Raw genomic sequence first — 22140 nt, 5'->3', positions numbered from 1 at the left:
GGTTTGGTTCTTGACATATCTGATTGGGGGTATGACTTTCAAAAAGCTGGCTTTTTTTTTTTTTAGCATTTGAAATTTTGAGGAGCTTCAATAAAATTAAATTGACCCCAATAAAAAAGTGACAGGTCTAGAAATTGTTTTGCCAGTTGGATAGTAGCACAGTAAAACCCCTTTCTCCCTTAATAAAGGGTAGAAATGAGATAGAAAGATTGAAGAATTGCCTGTTTAAGTCATTTTTCATTTGACTTTCCTAGTGATTATCATCGATCTTTTAGAAATTCATTTTCCACTCATGGCAATTACTTGATATTATATATCCAATAATACAGATCAAGATTTTTCTGCAATTTCTATTTCTTGTGTGCAGGTGGAATGCAATCTTTCAAACTGAAAAGAGAACAAACTGGAGGGCTAGTCTTTCAAAACTTAATAGAAAATACTTCATCTTATTGTCCAACAAAAAGAGAAAACACTGAGCAATTAACAAAAGGGCTTTTGGCTTTTCGATTCTGCTATTTTCTGTTAAAAGTTAACCAAACACAGCTTAGTCAAATGAAATTGGATTAAAGTTAACCCATCCATGAAAAGATTAAAAGATTTTGTGATTATTCCATTGGAAGAAGAAAGACTGCACTTTTTCAAGGGTTTCCATACCCTGATCTGTGGAATAATATGTATTTAAGATATTAACAAGCACTGTTCCAAAAGAAATTTGATAGACTACTAAGTGGGGAAAATGCTGCATTCTTTAACCACCTCTTGAAGTTCAAAATCTACATGAGCCTAATAAATCCTCTGAAAGTCCTGTAAAAAAGAATTCTGTTTAATATTGTCTCCTTAAGGTTTCTCTAATTTACTTGAGCATGAAGCACTTCCTTTCATGATGTAATGGTTAACATCTTGAAAAACTAGAGTTCCAGCAAACTCAGTTTGGTCAACAGTGGACTAAAGTAGTCCTCTTCTGAAGTATTCCTAAACCCACTGTTTCCAATAAGAGTAAAATTTACTACTTGAATTGGGCTCCAATAGATTACAAAAAAAATACCACCTACATTAAGTGTTATCATAAAAATGTATTAGCCAGATATTTCTAGGAGAATCTGCTGCTTTCTGCCAGAAATATCACCTAATGGATTTACAGTTAACTTGAGGCTTCTTAATTGTCTACATTCTCACTAGTGGAGCAGATCTTGGATTCTTTTTTACATCTGTAAAGCTCTGACCAGGGGTTCCATTAACTTGCTCTGGGGCTTAGTATGGAGTTACACACAAGGAATTTTCCCTTATAGCTTTAAATTACATCTTTGTTAAAGCAAAGTAGGCCATGGTAGAGAGTAACAGCTCAGAGAGCACATGGGCCAAATTCTCTTCTTAGTAGTCATCTCTGACTCCTCTTCTTCGCAGAGGATTTGTCTTAAAGTATCTCAAGAAGAAATACAGTTCTTTGGCTCTGCATTTAGTTCTGAATTGAACTGCTGGGTTGATTCAGCATTTCAGTTTTGTGTGTGTGTGAGTGTGTGTATCACATACATAATATATATGAAGCATTTTCAGAGAAATATTTGTTTTCTCTAGGCATTAAATCTCTAGAAGAACAAATTCTCTGGCTAGAATTCTGATAGTCTGAGAGAATTGATCTATGTCGCCAGGTGTCTGAAATGCATATCATTAGAGTAAGGTAACCCAACCAAACAATCTGGCTTAGTGTGTTCCTGGTGAGGGATTTCTATTTGTCCAAATTTTCCTAGTACTCACTTTTTTAAACCTCATTTCATTTTCATTGCATTTGTAATTATGAACTCTTCCAATAGTCTCAAAATTTAAAAATGTAAACCATAATTGCCAGACTTATACTTCCTAGTTCCTGAGGACATTTGTCAGGTTTCTAGTTTTGCTCAAGCTTTTTCAGAAATTTTGCTTATCACCAACAACTCCCCCATAGTACAAAAGCATTCAGGATGTGCTCTACAGTGTTGAAGGCAGATTCTTTTTTCATTGTTCTGTCAACTATTTTGTTCTCCTCAGTTCTCAGAGAAACCCAGAAGTTGTATAATCTTCTATGAGTATCTTTTTTAGGTTTTTATTTTTTAAGTTATCTCTGCACCCAGAATAGGGTTCAAACCTACAACCCCAAGATCAAGAGTCATGCGCTCTACTGACTGAGCCAACCAGACACCCCTTCGATGACTATTTTTTAAAGGGATTATATAAATCTCACCTGCATTGAAGCCTGACTTTTGTCACTTTCCATGACTCAAGTAGGAACAAACATATTTATATTTTAGACAGTATGAAAGAGGGGATGTGATCTTGGAGAAGAAAAATTAAGTACAGCTCCATGTAAATGAACTCACCCTTCCAGGTTTTCCCTTCATCTCTGCGTCAAGACATTTGTTTTAACTCCATGGGCTATGCTCAGAAACTGTTCAGCAACATGTAATATGTCTTCAGGCTTTTTAGAAAAGAAAAAATACATCATTTTCAGTGTAGAAAGCTAAGACCTGACAAAAGGACATTACCAAATTTAATGAAAGGTTAGAGGGAGAGAGATACTTGAATCCATTTTAATTCTATTTCCTTTATTGCTAAAATTCGTAGTTACTATCTTCCAAGAAAGAATCCTAAATTTAAACTTAGGTTACCTTTCATCCCTGTTTCCTATGTCCTGGTCACCTTTATATAGCTCACATGATCTATTCCAAAGGGATTTTATGACATGTGAATCTAGTAACCAAACCTTTGGGGCGAAAGCTATTCATTCTACTGGGTACTTAGGTAAAGATACATCATTCTTTATTACTAGCATTAGGGCCTAGCAACATTCCCCATGGGACAAGTACATCATGTATGTGCCTGGTTATTTCCACAGACCTTCCACCACTGCCTTTGGGAGCTCCATTCTTTCTGTAAAGTCCTTGATATTTTATGATTGAGGAGTTTAAGAGCAACTCTGCCTCTTTTTGTGGGAAGCCTTGATAATGAAATTTTATCTGAATTGTTGATTTCAGAATGGCATGTGTTGGTTAGGCACAGTAGGTGCTTCCTGGTACTTTGGCAAACACTTGACAAATCTCTAGGTCATTGTTCCCTTAGCTCCTTATCCCCAAGAGAACCGTCTTATTCTCACTGTAGTGAAAATATGGCTATAGGGAAAGGACAACTTCACAAATGAAGTCTACATGCTCAAAATGATAGCTGATTTACTATGATATTTAGCTAAGTCACATAACAAAAACTCGGTCTAGGGGCCATAAGTCTAAATTTGCAAGGTTTAGCCAAGTAAACCATGGTTTAAATCAACAATGACAAGTTTCCAATTCTGAAATTGGTTGGTCTGTTTTGGGAGCTGTAAATGTGGCTATATTTCAAAAAAAAAAAACAAAAAACAAAGAAAGTAAAAATTGCTTGTCTTGTGTGAGCTTTGCCTAAGAAAAATAAGAAAAAATGTTCGCAGCCAAAAAAAAAGAAGAAAAAATATATGTAATATATATACGTAAGTATATATTATATATATATGTGTGTGTGTGTGTGTATATATATATATATATATATATATATATATATATATATATATGAGTAAGAGGTTTATAAAAGGTTTATTTTTCTAAAACAGGCCTGGAGCTGATGTTCTTCCTTCAAAATATGGGAATCTGGTCAAAAGACACTGGCCTGTGCCTCAGACAGCCCTTCTCAGTTTGTCAAGGTCTTTAACACTACTTTTCCCTCCCCTGCCCCCATCTCCCTGGAAAGAAGATCCTGAATGAGAAGGAGGAAGAGAGCAGGGACTAGGAAGTCCCCTGAGAGCCCACAGAGAGGAAAGCTTTGGTGCCTCCCCCCATTCCTGCCTCCTTTCCTGAGACCACAACTGAAATTACCCCTCATTCTCCAGCTCTGCCCTCCTCTGCATCGTCATCTATCTCCCTGCTGCTGTCACACTTCATCAATGAATGCTCTCTCCAGGGAAATGTCTTCTTTCATTGGTACTCAGAAATTTTAGGGTAATTGTTAAACTGGAAATTGCCTTAAAAAAAAGAAAAGAGAAGAGAAGCTCCAACCTATCTCACATAACACTTTAAAAGTTAAGACTTACCATTCACATAATCACAAGCTGACAGCAATCTGCAGGTTGAGTGATTCTGATTTTTTTTCTCTCTTCTAGAAGCAGGTGGGTTGATATAATGCCAGCTCTAAATAGAAGCTTTATTTATAGCCTTAGCAGAATGAGAAAAGAGCTGGCATAATCAAGAGTGTACTGCATATTTTAAGGAAGGCTTTACCTTTAATATGCAAAGTAGCCATTAGAAGACAACAAAAATGCAAATTTACATACTATTAAATTGGTTAACCGTATTAATTCCAGTAGAGTTCAAAAGATAACTTTCTATACTGAAAATGGGTCAAATATTTTACATCTACTCTATATGACCAAAGAGAAAAAGTCCAGAAATTTGGTTGCCATGTTAACATTCTTCATTTTGGTGCACACCTCCTATTCTAAATTAATATCTTTAATCTCCACTACAATATAATCAGTACAATCTATTATACCACATAATTAACAAATATGAGATTTGTTATATTTAGGAGATTCAGACTTGAAAAAAACAAAAAACCATGTGTGTTTAGCAACACACTGATTCATATACATACCTATGTGATAGCAAGAGACAGGAATTGAGTCACAAACTTTGTTAAGAGGCTATTTCGAAGAAAACATACTCTTCCTCCCTAGTTCTAAAATCAGATATATTACACACATGGGTAGCTTGAAATGCAAGTCAATTGTCTTATGTTTTTTCCATATAGTTTGTAATGCCCCAAATCATAATTTAAGAGCTATTGTTTATATATGTGTATATAAATATGTAGGAGAGGGTGGTTTGATTTTATAAGTGTTTAAAATGTAACTGTTTTGAAGACTGATATGGAGTAGGAGGGGAAAAGACAAAAAGAGAAAAGATTATGTGTCTGTGTTTTACTTTGATTTTTTTTCCTAAAAAACTGATTCTGGGAACATCCCATGATTGGAAGCTACAACCCTCTTTTTTTTTTTTTTAATGCCTCATGGTTTTTGTTCTCAAATAATCAGTGCTAATGACTAAAGTATCTCAATTTAGGTCTGTGGTGTCTTATTGACTATGATTGATTTATTGTTGCAGGCATGTTTTTCAACATGTAAAAACAAGTTCACTTATTTTTACTTATTCACTTATTAATACGTAAAATAAGAAAACATGTTTTCTTCACAGATGCAAAGGGCTTAAGCATCTGACATCTCAGTTAAATCCAATGGGGTATTATTAAGAAATGAGAGTAAGAAAAGCCAACTGGAGTCATACATCAGAAAATACTTCCTTATTGATAGAGGTAAGGTCTGTGAGCCTTACCAGGAACCTGAGGTTGCTTAAGTATTTTTAGCACTATTACTAGATCTAATAATCTAATAATCTTCAGTCAGGGAAAACACAGATCCAGTGGAATCTGATTCTAATGCCACAGTAGGTGAAGACTTCTCAGAGCAGAAATCAGATACCAAGCTGTTAAGTTCTTTCTACACAAAATTACCAAGGGGCCAAGGTTTGATCTGTTGGATATCCAAATGTAGGTAATATTAACACACTATATTCTAGTTTAGTGAAGATAAATCCTGTATCACTTGAAAAATTACCCCAAAGCCATTTGACTTGTTTACATGAGCAAGTAATGGGCATGACTTTAGGCATGAAGGTTTCAGCCAGGCATACATATAACATCTAGTTATTCTGACTTACTTTTCACTCAGCCAACTATCAATGATTCAAGACATAAGATAGGATGGCACCATGAATTTAAGAAGAAAAATATCTTGTCTTCAGGCAAATTGGTAACAAAGGAAGGAGGTTGCCCAGTGTTAAAGAGTGAAAGAGTTAAGAACATAAAAACCAACATGCAATCTTTCTACTGAACTTTGGTACTTAAGGGAATGGGCTTCAGGGGAGTTGTGTTCAGGTAGCTGTCATCTATATCATCTCCCCTCTGCCTGTAGTTTGTCAGGTGCCTTCCAGGGAAGAAATAAGTGGAGGAGGTGGCACCATGCTGCCAGGAATGGTACCTGGAAGCCATATTGATATATGACAAGAAAGCCTGGGATTCACCTCTACACAGCAACAAATACTAGAATTCTGAGACTGCTGGCCTCTCTAATTGCAAAATGAAGAGCTTGCCACCAGAGAGGGATTTCCTTCTCCCTGAAGATTTTCTAATAATGCCAGAGCTGCTTGGGTAAGAGTCACATCTCTGACGTGACTTTCATTTTATACTACTAAACTCACATGACTAAAACAGATTATCCATGAGTGGAATTTTGAATTGTTGAGTATACACCTAAACCAACAAATATATCACAAGTTAGGTTGGCCAGTAAACACACTGATCAGGGAGAAAATGGTTCCAGTACTTCAGGACTTAGTCTTTAACAATGGGAAGAAGGTAACATAACTAAGTCAAATTTTTAAATGGAAGCTAAAACATACTTCTAATTCAGCCTGTCTCTTGGTTCTACTTATAGAGACCCTCTGGCCATGTGCTGCTTTGTAAACTTAGAAGTTAATCAGGTTTTTGTTTTGTTTTCCCCTAATTTTCCTCAGTTATGAGCATACTGCTCCAGCTAGCTGGCTGTTAATTTTTCTGTGTTATTTAATATAGTGAAAATAAATATTTTAAGTCCCTACCTATTCCCTTTAAGGCAGGTAAGTTTATTATAGAACCCGATATTCTTAATTACCTCATTGTCATAACTAAAACCTAGGATATGAAGATTAATGTGGAATAAAGAGGAGGAAATTGAGAAACCTTAATGGAATTCCCAAGGGGAAATTCACCTAGAAATTCTGCCACTGGCTGGTGCAAAACCTGAAAACACGGGCTGCTAAGGCTTCTCACTATGGTGCTTTTCATGAACCCTTATAAACAACAAAATGCAAAAATTATAACCTTCTATCAAAAAATTTTAGAAGGAAACACCTTGGTAGAGCTATGTAGGCAGTATTTCATTCCATAATACTCTAGTCTGGGTAAGTCAGAATGCTAGGAAATGTCAATAAATCTCTCTAAATAGTATATGTATTTTAATGCCAAATATACACACATATAACCAAGAACCACCTGGACGAATAATAAAAGGCAGATGGAAAACATGCATCTTACCTGAGGATTCTCACTGTTCTATTTGGCCTCTCATAAGGAAAACTAAGAACTCAATCACTAAGGAGTCAGGATCTGAAAGATGAAAATCCGAGCAGTGTCCACAAAACAAAACAAAACAAAACAAAACAAAAACCTACCAGACCAGTTACCTCTTGATTGGAAGATCTAAATCTTACATGTGGTTGCAAAAGTGACATCTATACTGAAAGAGTTTATTCATGGTCACGTTGGGAAATAAATTTATTTACAGACCTCCCTCCCCCACTTCTGAGGCCAAGGTAACATTTTATGAGCCCTTTCTACGTGCAGCATCACTGGTCATATTCTTCCTAAGCACAAGAGTTCAAGCGTGGTAGTACCATAGCACAGAGGCAATTCACTACATTTAATCTATTCCATTCGCCATGGGCTATTAGCTGGATGTACAAAAGACTAATAGATTGCATTTATTATATACATTCAGGGCTCTCATGACAAACACTTCCTTAAACACATACACACAGATCCATACCATGGCATCCAGAGTTTCTTAAGCCTCAATGTATATCAAATATTCTACTGGAAATTAATTCACCGAACACAGAGCAAATATGCAATGCTAAGTGACTACCCAGTTAGCTCCACCCTCTGGATTTATATCAACTCTTCTAAGCAACACCTGCAGAGTTGGTTGCCTCTGCTTCAGTGGCCTCAAGAGCCTTCCGTGGCACTAAACAAGAAATTTGCTGGTATTAATGCAGGGCTGGTTTCAATACATGGAAGCTCTTTTCAGTCCTGAGTTTTCTGGAGTGAAAAAAAAAATGAGTTCACAGAAACAGAAAGTCACTGACAAGTGTACACTGGCTGGTCAGTCAAGAGAAGAGAAGTTTATTGTTTTACTTCTGTGTATTTTAAAAATAGCATTTGACAAGAACCGGATAACACAAGCTTTTCAACTGAATGGCAGTGAGAAATTAGGAATATACAAGACAACTTCATTTCAAAGGAAAATGGATCATGTTTATGTATGTACCACTACTGCCTCTAGTATTGGTCTTTGTAGTTCAGGTTCCTAACCAGTAAGTGCACAAATTCGTTGTTAATAATTAATTTAAATGTTTGTGTATTTTCATCTTTTTAAATGCTGTCAGTATTAGCTCAAATATATGCCCACAGGAAATTCAGGAATCTATTAACTCTTTCCTTTTTATCCTTTAGAGATTGCAAATCAGATTTCTCCAGCTTTTGTTTTAAAATACATAGAAAGTTTAATTTTCCATTTATCCAAGCACAATCTCTTTCCATCCATCCATCCATCCATTTAATCATGCAACATCTACTAAGTGTTCGTTATCATTGTAACTTAAGAGCACATCAATAAATAAAGTCATTATCAAATTGTGGTCCAGACTTTATTGCTGCATTTCTCCACATTAACTTCTTTGATGATCACAACCTGTTTCTCATTCTACCATCCAAATCACGTGGTTTAGAGATGGGCCTTAGTGTCCAAATGGCCAGGTACTAATCTGACTTTAAGGACCTACCTGCTTTAATAATCCACTCTCAGGGAGACAGAATGGTTAAGTACTAAAAAGAAAAGGATCTGGGGTAAGAGTCCCCAGGGCTCTGTCACTGGATTCATTGTTCCTTTATGAGCAAGCTACTTAACATCTCTGCATCCCCATCTCTTAAAATGACCATAACACTACCTACCTCACAAGGGTGCTGTGAGGCTTACCATGAAAGCATGAGGGAATGGTATGTAGAATCAGGGGCCTATTACAAAGGTGCTACAGGATTTAGAGTTGGTTGGATAAAGTTATTGAGTATGAACCCCTCTCCCCCTGGGAGTCCCAGGTCTGCTAGTTTATATCTACTCCCTTTACAACTAGAATCTAACATGGCATTGACCATCAATTGGCTTGGTTTATCTTAGTATGATCTCTACAAGATTTATCACAAACTCCACTCTGAGAGATGCTGGCTTAGGAAAATTATTAAATTAATTTTAGCAAAGGATAATAAAATGATTCACTTCCAGGTGCTGGGGATTGGGAAAAGTTGTTTATTTCAATATGACACAAGAGTTTGAATGGATATCTTCAAGGGGATGCATTTTATTGGAGAAATTTATTGCTTAGGGCTTTCTGTTGTTTTCAGCCTGACTCCCCAGTTTTTTGTACCATTGTTCTAACATACATCCCCTTTTCCTTTTCATTGGAAAGGGAAACTATAATTCTCCTTGGTTCATGATGATTCTTTTAATGAAGTCTGTTTTGCTCAAAGGACAAATTCTTTTCAACAACTATTGTAATTATTTTCTTAGAGGGCCGTTTTTGATTGCCATATTGTTTAGCTAAGCCCTATTGTCCTGGTGTCCTTCATAACTGTCAGTTGCTTTAAAATACAGGGGTGGGAGGGGGGAGCTGATAAGCACATTGTTGTAATTGATTTGTATGTTTGAATTGTCTTATCAGAATACAAGGTTATGAATTTCATCTGTTGAGACACAGAAATAAAATAATTTCCTAAAAAAATGTACTTGGTTTTTGAATGTTCTAAAAAGGCATTTATTCTAAATCTTTTTAATGTTTCATTAATGGTATTGCATCATTAATCATATTATAATGAAGTTTAGCCTTCTCCTATATTCATTGGCATTGCTCAGTTCTTTTTTATATATACTTGGGAAAGAATAAAATAAAATTGTTCAAGATTTAGAATTGAAAGAAATCAAGAAGAGCCATTCTCAAGGATCTGCAATTCAAGGCTGACTACAGAATTACCTAAGATAAACAGGTATGAAGAAAATCCTTCCAAGCTATATGGAAACAGGACCTCCCACTCCCCACCGCCACCCCAGTGGAAAATGTTACTCCAAGTGATGGAATATGACCAGGAGATACTTTTTTTTTTTTTATCAGTCAGGAAACTTTTAAAAGTGAGATGAAAGTACAAGCTTGATTAAAAAAAAAAAATCTGTAGGCCAAGATTCTGCCATAATAATTTAAAGTTACTTTAGTCACCCACCCACCCTCCACTGCAAAAAAACCACATTGGTATCTGCACTTGGGCTGCCATCACAAAATACCAGAGACTGGGTTGTTTAAACAACAGAAACTTATTTCTCACAGTTCTGGAAGCTGGAAATTCCAAGATCAAGGAGTCGGCAGGCTCAGGGTCTGGCAAGAGCTCTTTCATTGGGTTGCTGACAGCTACTTTCTCTCTGCCCTCATGTAACCTGCCTTTCCTTGGTGCATGCACATGGGACATGAGAGAGATCTCGTTCTCTCCCACTTTTCATAAAGCCCACCAACCCTATCAGATTAGGACCCCACCCTTCTTATGACCTCATTTAACTTTAATTTCCTCCTAGAAGTCTTGTCTCCAAATACAAACACACTGGAAGGGTTAGGGCTTTACATATCAATTTGGGAAGGGGAAGGAGGAACACAATTCAGACCATAGCCATTGGTTCATGAACATTAATCAAAGTGCTACATCACCCTTATTGATCATGAGCATGAGAGATGGTGTACAATGTTAGGAAGGCAAGTTAGGAAAGTTGATATAAACAAATGAAGGGCATTGAAAAAAGGTTTCAACAACTAGCAAAAATTCCTTTCCTTGTTTCACTTGTTGTACTACTTCTCAACAATTACATATGACTTTTTCATTCTACATCACCAAAGTTTTTAAATAGCTTCTGTGTCTCCCAATTTCTCATAACACCCGCAGAGCATTTCTCAGAAATATTCATCTCTTAAATTCCTTTCTTATTCAATACTGTGAGTTAACTTCTTTCTGGAATCCCCATCCCTTGTCTGATGCTCCTCTCAAACACTTCAAGTTCTATTTTGACTGTGACCCCCTCCCTATTCACCAAAAAAAATCCGTTTCAAGGAAAAAGATATGACAATATTCTCATGATCCCAAATTTACTCACACTCTGGGTCGGCTATACCATTTTTAGGATGAGATTGGCTTACTCATGTGAGCCAACTGATGGGCTATTTACTTGTTATCCATAGTTATGTTAGTATGAAAAAGGTGCTCTGGTCTAAGCAAGAACAACAGCATTTACCATGACCATTTGCTTGACCTAAAGAATTCTGGTGAATAAAATGTAGAAACCCAAACTGTGTGTTTGAAGCAGAGAAGTATCTAAATTGAATTCTGATCAGATGTCCACAAGTTCCCCTGTGGATATTCCTACTGGTTTTGTGGATAATACAGAACCAGGGTGCCAGGCCCAGGTGATAAGCCAACACTTTCTGAGAAAATCCTCTGTAGTGATCATGATGAGAAATGGATCTTAAAAAGTTCATTTTCTTCAAGAAAGTTACTCCCAGGCCAGTCGATATGGTCTTCTGAGAAATTTACAGAGCCCAAAACTAGAGGTTAATGAAGGCTACCAAAGGATACCAATAGATACCAACAGCATCTACCATGTACCTGGGACTTTTAATAAGCACATTAATCTTCTCCGAAGCCCCAGAAGTGGGCACTATCTTTTTCATTTTATAGGATTTTCACCTGATACCAATTCCAAAATCCATCTTCTTTCCACTCTGCCATGCTGCCCCCAACTTTGCAAGTCCCCTAAGTAGAACAGTACTTTAGTCATTTCAAAAAGAGGCCTCTGTCATTGCCATACACATGACATTCAGCTTCTCAAGCTCCCTTTGCTTTTAGTTGAGACTTGGGGTGGGGTGGGGGGGTTGTTTGTTTGTTGTTTTTGTTTTGTTTTGTGTTTGTGCTGCCCCTGCCTTACCTCCCAGCAGCCCTGGATCCCTTATTCATTCTCCTGATGTTCTTTGCAGTAACATCCAGCCGGGTGAACTCTCTTACAGCTAATGTGGATCTAACAGGAGATGCTGTAAAAATACAATTGTAATTTGGTATCAATTAAAAGGATAGCACAGTGTACTCTTTCTGCCTGCTCATAATAGCATGAGCATCTTAATGGGCAAAGGAGCATTTTTGTTCCTCTGAAATTACCATCCCATGTATGCGATTACAGCCACCTCAGGGGCAAATGTTGTTGTGCTTCATCACCTTGACACGTCTTCTGCCCTCATGTTAATACAGACTCTTTTTATTAGCTAGTTTGGAAATTTGCTTATGTAACCCAAATACAACATAGTTGTCTAGATTTTTTTTCTGACACATTTTTCTTGATGAGAATGACATTTTCCTGGAACCAAAGTAAAACCAAAAATAAAAGGAGGCTGCGCCACCCACAGGTAGAGGAAACCCCATCTTCTTTTTATAAGAAACCATTTCTGTCTGTTCTACAGAACTTTTATGGAAGGAAGATAAATCTTGGGATAAATGAAACACAGAAGCATGCTTGCCTCATTTGGGAAACCTGGGTATGGTGTAAGGCTGGAAACTTCAGCTAATTGGGGAAGGAGAGAGGTTAATGGGACAGATGGACACTTTGTGGCAACTCTGACCCAAATATCACAACCAACTCTCCCTGGAGGATGAAACCAATCTTCCACCTACCAGGAAGGATCATTTTTTTTAATGTTTATTTATTTTTGACAGAGAGAGAGAGATAGAGCATGAGCGGGGGGTCAGAGAGAAAGGGAGACACAGAATCCGAAGCAGGCTCTAGGCTCTAAGATGTCAGCACAGAGCCCGACGCGGGGCTTGAACTCACAGACCACGAGATCATGACCTGAGCCAAAGTTGGATGCTCAACCAACGGAGCCACCCAGGAGCCCCTACCAGGAAGGATCATTAACAGGGGTTCCTGGCTACTGTTGAATAAAGCTTTCTAAGCATGCCACTGGAAATTCATCTCATTCAGAGACAGATAAGCAGAATGACACAGAGTGATTCCAACAAAGAAACCTTAATATATTATTTAGGTTTCCAATTAAACACCTACGTGTTAACAGAAACAAGGCCAATTGTCCATATGTGCTCCTGCAATCTTTACAATGCAGCATGGATTATTTATGAGTCTTCTCATCTCTGTCACTTTCCCATAACATACTTTCATTTGTCAGAGTCATAACATGCTTAGTATACGCTTGCAAATTCCTTAAATTTTTACATGTTCACAGAAAAGACTCTATAGTCTTGGATGCGTTCAGTGAGATTAGAAACAGTTGAGCTGATATATCTGGTCTCTAAATCATTCACTCAAGCATTTATCGAGTCCCTACTCTGGGCCAGTTAATATGGTAGGCTCTGGGAATCCTGCATTAAACCAGACACCTGGAAAAGGAGATACCCAGGCAGTGCCTGTTCTGTAGCTACGATTCTGTCTGGAAGTCTTTCAGCAAGCTTTTATTCCTGCCTTTGTCCACCTTGTAAGGTGGGAAACAATGTGTATCAGCCCTGTCATGGGGAGCTGGGCTTAGCATTTACTCCAGTGATACAATGAGAAGTTTTTGGACAGAACTGTTGCAGGCCAAAGGTTCAAGTTTACTTTCAAGGAGCTACTCTCCTGGGCAAAAAACCTCCTTAGAGTGGATTATCCAAAATGAAAAGCCTTGAGATGGAGCTAATATGGACACTTCCCATTTTAGAACTATCTTCAAGGAAAAAAAGGTGATATGTGCAAATCTATCCTCTTTCCCAGGGAAATTCTTACAAAGGTGGTGAAGGACTATGAGAAGTCAACACCCCCAGGGTAAAGGGATAGCCTGATACCAAAGTTGGGCATACAGTAGATGCTTAGTAAATGAATGTCACATAAATTGATACATAGCCTAAAAGGACACATCACGGGGAAGCATATTCATAGACCAGGAGTAGGAGCTCACCTGCCTGAAGCTCTTTAACAAATCATTCACTTTCTGTGGGGGTTATTGGTGTGTATTTTTAATTAGACAGTAAATGTCCACTATAGAATGTCCATTAAATAATAGAATGTCCATTAAAAAAACAATAGAAAATAGATAACTTAAAATTTCCAGTAAGCCTGAGACAACACACTGTTATCATTTAGGTGGTTAAGCCAACTTAAGCATAAAACAATTTTTCTATATAGTACATATGGATTTTTAATGGATATCTATTATTTCAAAAAATTTTTCACTTAGCATTTTTTTTCTTTTTCTTTTTCTTTTCTTTCACTTAACATTTTATTGTGAGTCTCTTTCCATCATAAATGGCTGCACAGAATTTCCTTGTCTAATTGGACTATAATTCACTTTACCAATGCCCTGTTGTAGGGTAGTTAGGTTGCTTCCAATTAAAAAAAAAATTTTTTTTAATTAATTAATTTTGAGAGAGAGATTGAGTGCATGTGTGATGAGGGGCGGAGACAGGGAGAGAAAATCCCAAGCAGTCTCTACACTGCCAGCACAGAGCTCAATGTGAGGCTCAGTCTCACAAACTGAGAGATCATGACCTGAGCAGAAACCAACAGCTGGACGCTTAACTGACTGAGCCACCCAGGCGCCATTGGGTTGCTTCCAACTTTTTTTTCCCATATTTTAAACGACTATGTATTAAGGGTCTTTGGAGCTAAATCTATACCAATGTTCATAGTCATTTCTTTATGCTAAATTATCTGGAGTAGAATTGCGACTCAAAATTTAATATAACTTTTTGAAGCTTTTGATAGGTAGTGATACCAGAGAGGTGCTGGTTTACAGTTTGAATAATAAGGGAAAAGGGGACTCTTTTCCCTGAACCCTCATGAAATACTGTAGGTTTTGCTGAAAGCATCTATAATAAAGATTGTCACCGTGTCCTTTTCTATGAAATACATTTAGATTCCACCTGACCCTACATCATTTTCCTACAACACTACTAGAGTCTTGTTTACAATATTTTTCATTGTCCTGTGTAATTTCCTCTCAAGTTCTTGCATTAGGAGGCATGTGCCTAATGGGTTCTTTTGAGTTCAGTAACTGGTTAAATCCAAATAGCAGTATTCATTTGACTTCAGGAAGGAAGATTCACTCATTCATTCATTCAATCAACACACAGTGAATACTTTCAATGTACCAGGCACTCTTGCAGACCAGGGCTATAAAAATCCTGAACCAGACAGAAAAAACCTGTAACCACAAGGAACTCAAATTTTGACAGAGAAGAGAGAAAACACTCAAATAAATATACAGCGTAATAATAGGTAGCTATAAACACTACCCAGTGTTCTAAATAAGGTAGTCAGAGAAGTCCCTTCTGAAGAGACACCTGGATGAACTTACTGGTCAAACCATGCTTACATCTGAGGTAAGAGACTGTCGGAGAAAAGGAACAGAATGTACAAAGGTCCTGAGCAGGAAGTGAGTTGAACATGCTCAGAGAACAAAGAAATTCCAGTACGACTAGAGCAAAGTAGAAAAGACAGTAAGAAATGAGATTCAAGAAGACACGAAATCAAGTAGGGCTTGGCAGACCATTTAGAGGACTTCGAATTTTCTTCTAAATGATGGGAAGCATTTGAAGGTTTTACAAAAGGGTGCAATGTGATCCAATTTATATTTTATAAATCTCATTTGAACAACTGAGTGGAGAATAAATTATAGGCCAACAGAAGAGTTGAACAGCTCTTGTGATAGTGTTAGGCACCTGGGTATTTCAAGCTCCTGAATCCTGTTTTGGAAAGAAGCAAGAAACTAACAAGTGATATGAATATTCGTGGTTAAAAGCAGTATCCAATCACCTGGCTCAACAGCTACATGAAAAGCCTTAGGCTGCCTGGTCATCTCTGTATCACCACTTCTACCTCTCTCAGATTGGTTTCCAGGCAAAGATGTTCACAGGGCAACTTATGAGAATTGCTAACATACAAGAACACTCTGTCAGCACAGATAACATGCGGTCCAGTAGTGGGAAGCCCAGACTGTCACACCAAAGGCCTAAATCAATGTAGTCTCCTAAAGAAGAAGTCAAATAACCAAGGGGGACTATAAGGAAATTCTGAGCTGCCCTTTCCCTATGACCCCTGGCTTGCCTCCCTACTGATCAAGCTGGGCTCTGGAACAAAAACTGAATTAAAAGCAATAGTATTGAAAATCTAAGAGTCTAGTTACTAAGCTATTTATAATTAAATATCTGTTGGGAAATATGGTAGAGATAAATTAAAAGCTTCTTTCTATTTCTAGAAAACTGTTCACTGAATACTATTTAAGCTTTTGATGCAGGAAAGAGGGGGATTAACTTTATCATCTTAAGGATCATTGGGTTTTTGAAGTACGTTAAAAACAGGACATAGTGTTTTTCTTTTAAAATCACACACAAAATAAGAGAGACTTCTAAATCCACAAGGACATACACTCAGCAAAAAATCTTGGGAAAACCAAAGCGTCTTGTTCTGTCTATGTACGTTCTTTATTTTTAAGTTTCTCCTCTTAATTCCCTCTGACATGAATGTGTAATGCTGAGAATCTATGCTAATGAAGAATGTGTCCACAAGATGTATAATGCATGCCTTTTAATTAGTTCTGCTGCTATAATTGATTAACATTTTGCCTGTGCAGTACTATTACAAAGAGTGAGCAGTGAAACACTGTATGCATCTAGTCCCAGTAGAAAAAAAAAAAAAAAGCACCAAACGCTGCCATTGTAGAACATCTGCACTGCCAAAGCGATCCTCCGTATTCCTATTGAGAGTCTGCTGGGAGGTGCTTTAAGCAGCTTGGAAAGAAGCAGCAGAAATAAAAGACAAAATTAAAGGGCACAAGGCCCAGAGGAATGAATACAGGAAATGTTATAAGGGGAGGGAAAGAGATCAAGATGAATATGAAGAGTATGAAAACAACCATAACTCCATAAGGAATCTGGGGCAGATGGAGGAGATAGAAGTAAAAGCTGAGAAAAGAGAGAATGCAAATTGTATGCCCATCTGGGTGTACAGACATCTGCATGCATTTGGGGACGCACGTGTGGGTACAGCATACATGTAACTGTATGTAGGCTAACAGGGGCAGAAACAAACTATATGAATGTAAGTCTCCAGCACCAGCATGGAGCCTGCTGATTCAATGACTTCACCCCGGGCCAGATGCCCCTGCTGTAGCACCCCTAGGAATCATGCACTTCCCCCCTGCCCTGCTCAAAGTGAGCGGAAGGACCATGTATCATTGGCTCCCCAGCCATTTGCAGAGTGTGTCCTATGAAAGAACCCTGTGTTGGTGCCCGGGAGACATGCTAAAGAAGGCAAATTTCCTTGCTTTGAATTGTTTACAGCCCAGTGGGGGAGACTACAAGCACACAGGAGTCTGGATGTATGACTTGAGGACAGGCACGCAGATTAAATAGAGACAGTGGACACAAGGCTTGGACCATTCTAGGAAGGATTTCTGGCCTCAGTCATTTCTATATCAAGACAGTCATGTGAAAAATAGTTGAAGATGTTCTAGGCTAAAGGATCATTATGAGCAAAGAACTTGAGAAAAGATATGTTGGGATTTTAAAGAAATGTAAGTAGTCCAGGAGAATGGGAAGGGAGGCAGTGCGTTGGAAGATAGACAAGTCTGAGAATCACAAGACTAGATAAATACATTTGAACTTAGCTCTGGATCCTCCACAATCTACCCCTCAGCCTACCTATTCAGATGCTATAAATTTATCATTGCCGACAGTGCCCAACAGTCCTGCTGTTTCCTTTTTTCCTTTCAGGATCATTTCACTCTTCCATCCTCCCTAATCACAATTTCAAAACTCTGTTCAAATTTCCCATCTTCTCCCCATTTCCCTTCACTCTCAGCAGATAATCTTCACTTTAAGAAATTGGAAGCCATCACATGGGAACTCCTTGGGATTCTGCTAGCAAACTCCTAGTCCCACATCTAATGCACCTGTCTTGTCACAATAGAGGAGCTATCTGGCCCCTCCTTATTCAAATCCTATCCTTCTGCCATCTCAGTAAATTTACATTACCAAATATTCTTTAAAAAGAAAGTTTATTTATTTTGAGAGAGAGAGAGAGAGAGCACAAGCATGGGAGGAGCAAGAATGAGCGAGAAGGAGAATCCCAAGCAGGCTCTGTGCTGTCAATGCAGAACCTGATGCAGGGCTCAATCCCAGGAACCATGAGACTGTGACTGAAGGCAAAAATCAAAAGTTGGATGTTTAACTAACTGAGCCACCCAGTTGACCCTCAAATACCATTTATCCTAGAAGTCTCCCATTAAAATACCACCTCTATCCACTAACCCACATTCCTTCCCAGCAATCAATCTCTTTCTTCCTTTACCTCCTTCCAGAATTCTTCAAATACTTTGTTGCTATCCCTTTCTTTTTATTTCCTCAATTCTCACTCTTTCCTCCACCTACATTTATCTACCAAAACAACTTTTGCTGAGGATTACCAGTGCCCCTCTGAGGCTAAATCCAAGGGACATTTTTCAGTGTGCAAATCACCTGACTTCTCTCACTGACAATTCACACTATTGACCACACCCATCACTTAAAACACTTCTGTCCCTTGGCTTCCATAAAAGAAGTCTCTCCTGGTTTCCTCCCTATGATCTCTTTATCAGCCTTCTTTACAGGTTTATCCTCCTCCCTTTCACTATCAAATCTTCAAGCCTCTCAGATCCCAAATTTAGCCCTTTGGTATTCTCCCTCCTTGGAAAACTGTCTCTATTTACACGTAGTCAATTATATTCTTAAAATCTCATGAATTCCAGAGAATTCTTGAATTTCAGAGTATTCCAGAGAACATTCATTCCAGTCTTCATTGCCACCCATCTAACACCATTTTTTTCTCATACTATTGTTGTGCCTCCCCACCTAAACACACACAATTACTCTCCCTATATCCTTTTTGGCACCCTTACAATGTATTTCCCATGCCATAAGGACAATGAACATCTTATAGAGCAAATTTGATTATGTCAAACCTTTTCCCCTTCTCTGTACACATGCACACACACAGAGAACATTTTTTATAGCTTCCCATCATGCTTAGGATAAATGCCAAAAATACTTAACACGATCTATAAGGCTCTGTATGCTCTGGCCCCTGTATCACCAACCTTCCTTTCATACTTCTCTCTTATACAACCTCTGTGCTTCGCTCTACTGTTACCCACTTTTATGTTTCTCAAACACACTATCCTTTCTCCCCCCACAAGTTCTTTGCATGTTCTATTTCCTCTGCCTAAAACACTTTTGCCCCTTCCTCCCTTCATCTGGCAAATTTCTTCCCATGACTTACCTCTCAACTGAATTGTAAATTCTTTAGCAGAATATTTTGTGACAACCAGGCCCTCCATCCTAAATCCTCTTTAGATCCAGAGATCTTATTATATGCGTCATCATCCAAAAGTAGCTGATACTGGAGGATATTAAAATAGATCACTGAAAATGGATGTAGTACCAGCTGGGAGCAAATATCTAGTAAAGGTGGAGGGAAGTCTTGCAACATATGTATATATACCTGAACTAAGGACAAGATATCATGTCTTTTACCCACAACCAAAATAACATATCTGGGAACCAAACGGTCAAAGTGCCAATGGTACCCCTTAATGATACATTTAATGGCCCACATTCAAAATGTTTGCAGCTTGATCCCATGCTTAGCACTCCACTTGTCCACAGATTTAACATCTATGGGGGGGGGACACTTCTACTGGGGCACAGATAATACTGCCACAAAATGAAAGCTGAGTCTCAGTATGGACATTTTGGAACTGTATATCTTATGCAACCATATATCTTATATCTTATCACATGGGGTCGCCTCACAATTATAGGAAATGTTGCTATAGCTACACAGTGGGGACCACAAGGATTTTGAACCCAGAGAATACCCTAAACCACCTCCTATATGACTCTGCTGTTAAGGGCAGACCCTGTCAAACCACACATAAGTAGGACCAAGACCAACTTTGTCTTTCAGAAATAATATTTAATTACCATACTAGGCAAGGAACCCTAACTATATTAAATTCTAGATAGAGAAACCCTTGAAGGGTTAATAATGGGAAACAAAAATAGCAGACAGCAGTTGTGGCCTCATGACTCACCGTAGAAACATGGTGATGCATCTACTTGAGTGTTCTTGCATCTTTCTCTTCCCTCTTCCTTTCCCTTATTAGTTACATTAGAAATACTGGCAGTGGTTATCTTTCCCATTTAGTCCATAAGTTGCAGAATATGAAGGTGGATTCCTAAAAGAACAAAATGGGAAGGAGACACTACCCAGAAATCCTGGATGTAAAGGACAGAGATACTCTATCACCGTATGAGTTTTGGAGATGGACACTTCTGGCTTTTATTCATTGATTCATTCATTGAACAACATACACCTAAAATAAATACAAATCTATTTGTGGCAGTTCACAAAGTGCTATGTCAGGAAAGGAGATCTTCAAATTTGATTCTTGATATCTCTTCAACAAGTTACAGCAATACTGTGTACTGCCTGGGGTATGGCAACTTTATATTTACTGTGCCCTTGCATAAGCAAGGACAAGAACTTCAGCTGCACATAATTACATTTCCTGTCTCTTAAATCACAACCATCTTTATATGAGTGTCATACATTCTGTTTCAATCCTTACATGTTTTATAGTTTGTGATTATTTTTGTAAAGGAGGGGAGGCTGGTAAGCCCATGATAAATACAAAAAAAAAAAATCCTGCATTTTTTTAATGGACAGAAGAATCTGAACTGTAAACAAAGGCATGTGAAGGACCAATACATATTTCTCTGAAGACACTTCTATGTTCACCATGTGCCCTGAGACAACGACATTTGGGTTACAAGATTTTCTGTATGAAAGTTTCATTCTTGGGGTGCCTGGGTGGCTCGGTGAGTTAAGCATCCGACTTCGGCTCAGGTCATGATCTCACAGTTCGTGGGTTCGAGCCCCGCATCGGGCTCTGTGCTGACAGCTCAGAGCCTGGAGCCTGTTTCAGATTCTGTGTCTCCCTCTCTCTCTCTGTCCATCCCCTGTTCACGCTCTGTCTCTGTCTCAAGAATAAATAAACATTAAAAAAAATTTTTTTTTAAAAAGAAAGTTTCATCCTTGCAAGCTAAATATGGGTGGTTTTATTGCTGTTACATCAGATGCTCTGAGGTTCCAAAGGGAAAAACATACAGCCTGGAAGACTGATTCCAGTGCTTCCGCATTTCCCAAAGAAGCTGGACAATAGAGCTTAGAAAAAAATGCCTTTGTAAATTTTTGGTAGGCCTGTTAACCAAAGATAAAATTAGTAACTTTTATACTGACTCAGCCCATAAAGTTACTCAAAAATGGGGACAAAATCAATGGCATTCATTTACTGAGTACCTATTATGAATCAGACAACACCCTGGGAATTTATCTCCAAAATACAACGAAGCCAAAAGGGTACACATTTGAAAATGTTAATTGTACATTATGGCAAGAAACTAAAAATAATTTTTATGCTTAATAAGAAAATTGCACAGTGGCCAAGGACTATTAACAAGCTACATTACAAATGATAATTTTGATTATATAGATATATGGGGTTATTCGTGATGATATGGGAAGGGGCAGGGAGTAGAATTCAGAACACTATATGCAGTGTACGTCTGCAAGGAGACTGCCAACCAAAGAAAGATAGGTAATACAGTTAAAGAAAATAAAAATACTTTTTGGAGAGAGTTAGTGAAATTAAAATTGTCTTCTGACTTTTCAAAGATTAATTAATATCAGATTTATAACTGGTCAATTATAAAATGATAAACTACCCAGTCATCATAAGGTACTTATAGATTGACAGAACACTCTGATTTGTTGGCAGAAGGAGAAGAGGGAAGAAGTACAAGTAAAATCTTGCCCCCACAGTGTTTAGGGTCTGTAATAAATTAAAGCAAACACATGAGAAACATTAGTGAATACAAGACTCTTTGTTATGAAGTTCCTTACTCATAGAAGAAAGATGTCAAGTGTTAGCTATCAAGAATGGTTTCAAGGAAGAGACATCACCTGGGCTTTGAAGACTATGGACAGGGTCATTCAGGCAGGGCGGTTACATACACAGAGCAAGGACACTGACACAAGAGTTATGGTAGTGT

At 38.0% G+C, this 22140-nt stretch overlaps 1 long non-coding RNA gene across 1 annotated transcript; it reads right to left on the bottom strand.

Annotated features, from left to right (window-relative positions):
* Positions 1 to 36: 36 nt before the first annotated feature.
* On the bottom strand, positions 37 to 20987 carry LOC109493836. Its single transcript, XR_006588861.1, has 5 exons — positions 20121 to 20987; positions 19307 to 19426; positions 11942 to 12044; positions 3876 to 7257; positions 37 to 2452 (listed from the first exon to the last, which is right to left on the bottom strand). It is a non-coding gene; the product is annotated as an uncharacterized LOC109493836 (long non-coding RNA).
* Between the last annotated feature and the right edge of the window lie 1153 nt (positions 20988 to 22140).

Source organism: Felis catus, chromosome D4, assembly GCF_018350175.1.
Source record: "Felis catus isolate Fca126 chromosome D4, F.catus_Fca126_mat1.0, whole genome shotgun sequence".
NCBI classification, from domain to species: Eukaryota; Metazoa; Chordata; class Mammalia; order Carnivora; family Felidae; genus Felis; species Felis catus.
Note: the sequence above shows the minus strand (reverse complement) of the source record. Positions and strands in the feature narration are given on the sequence as shown.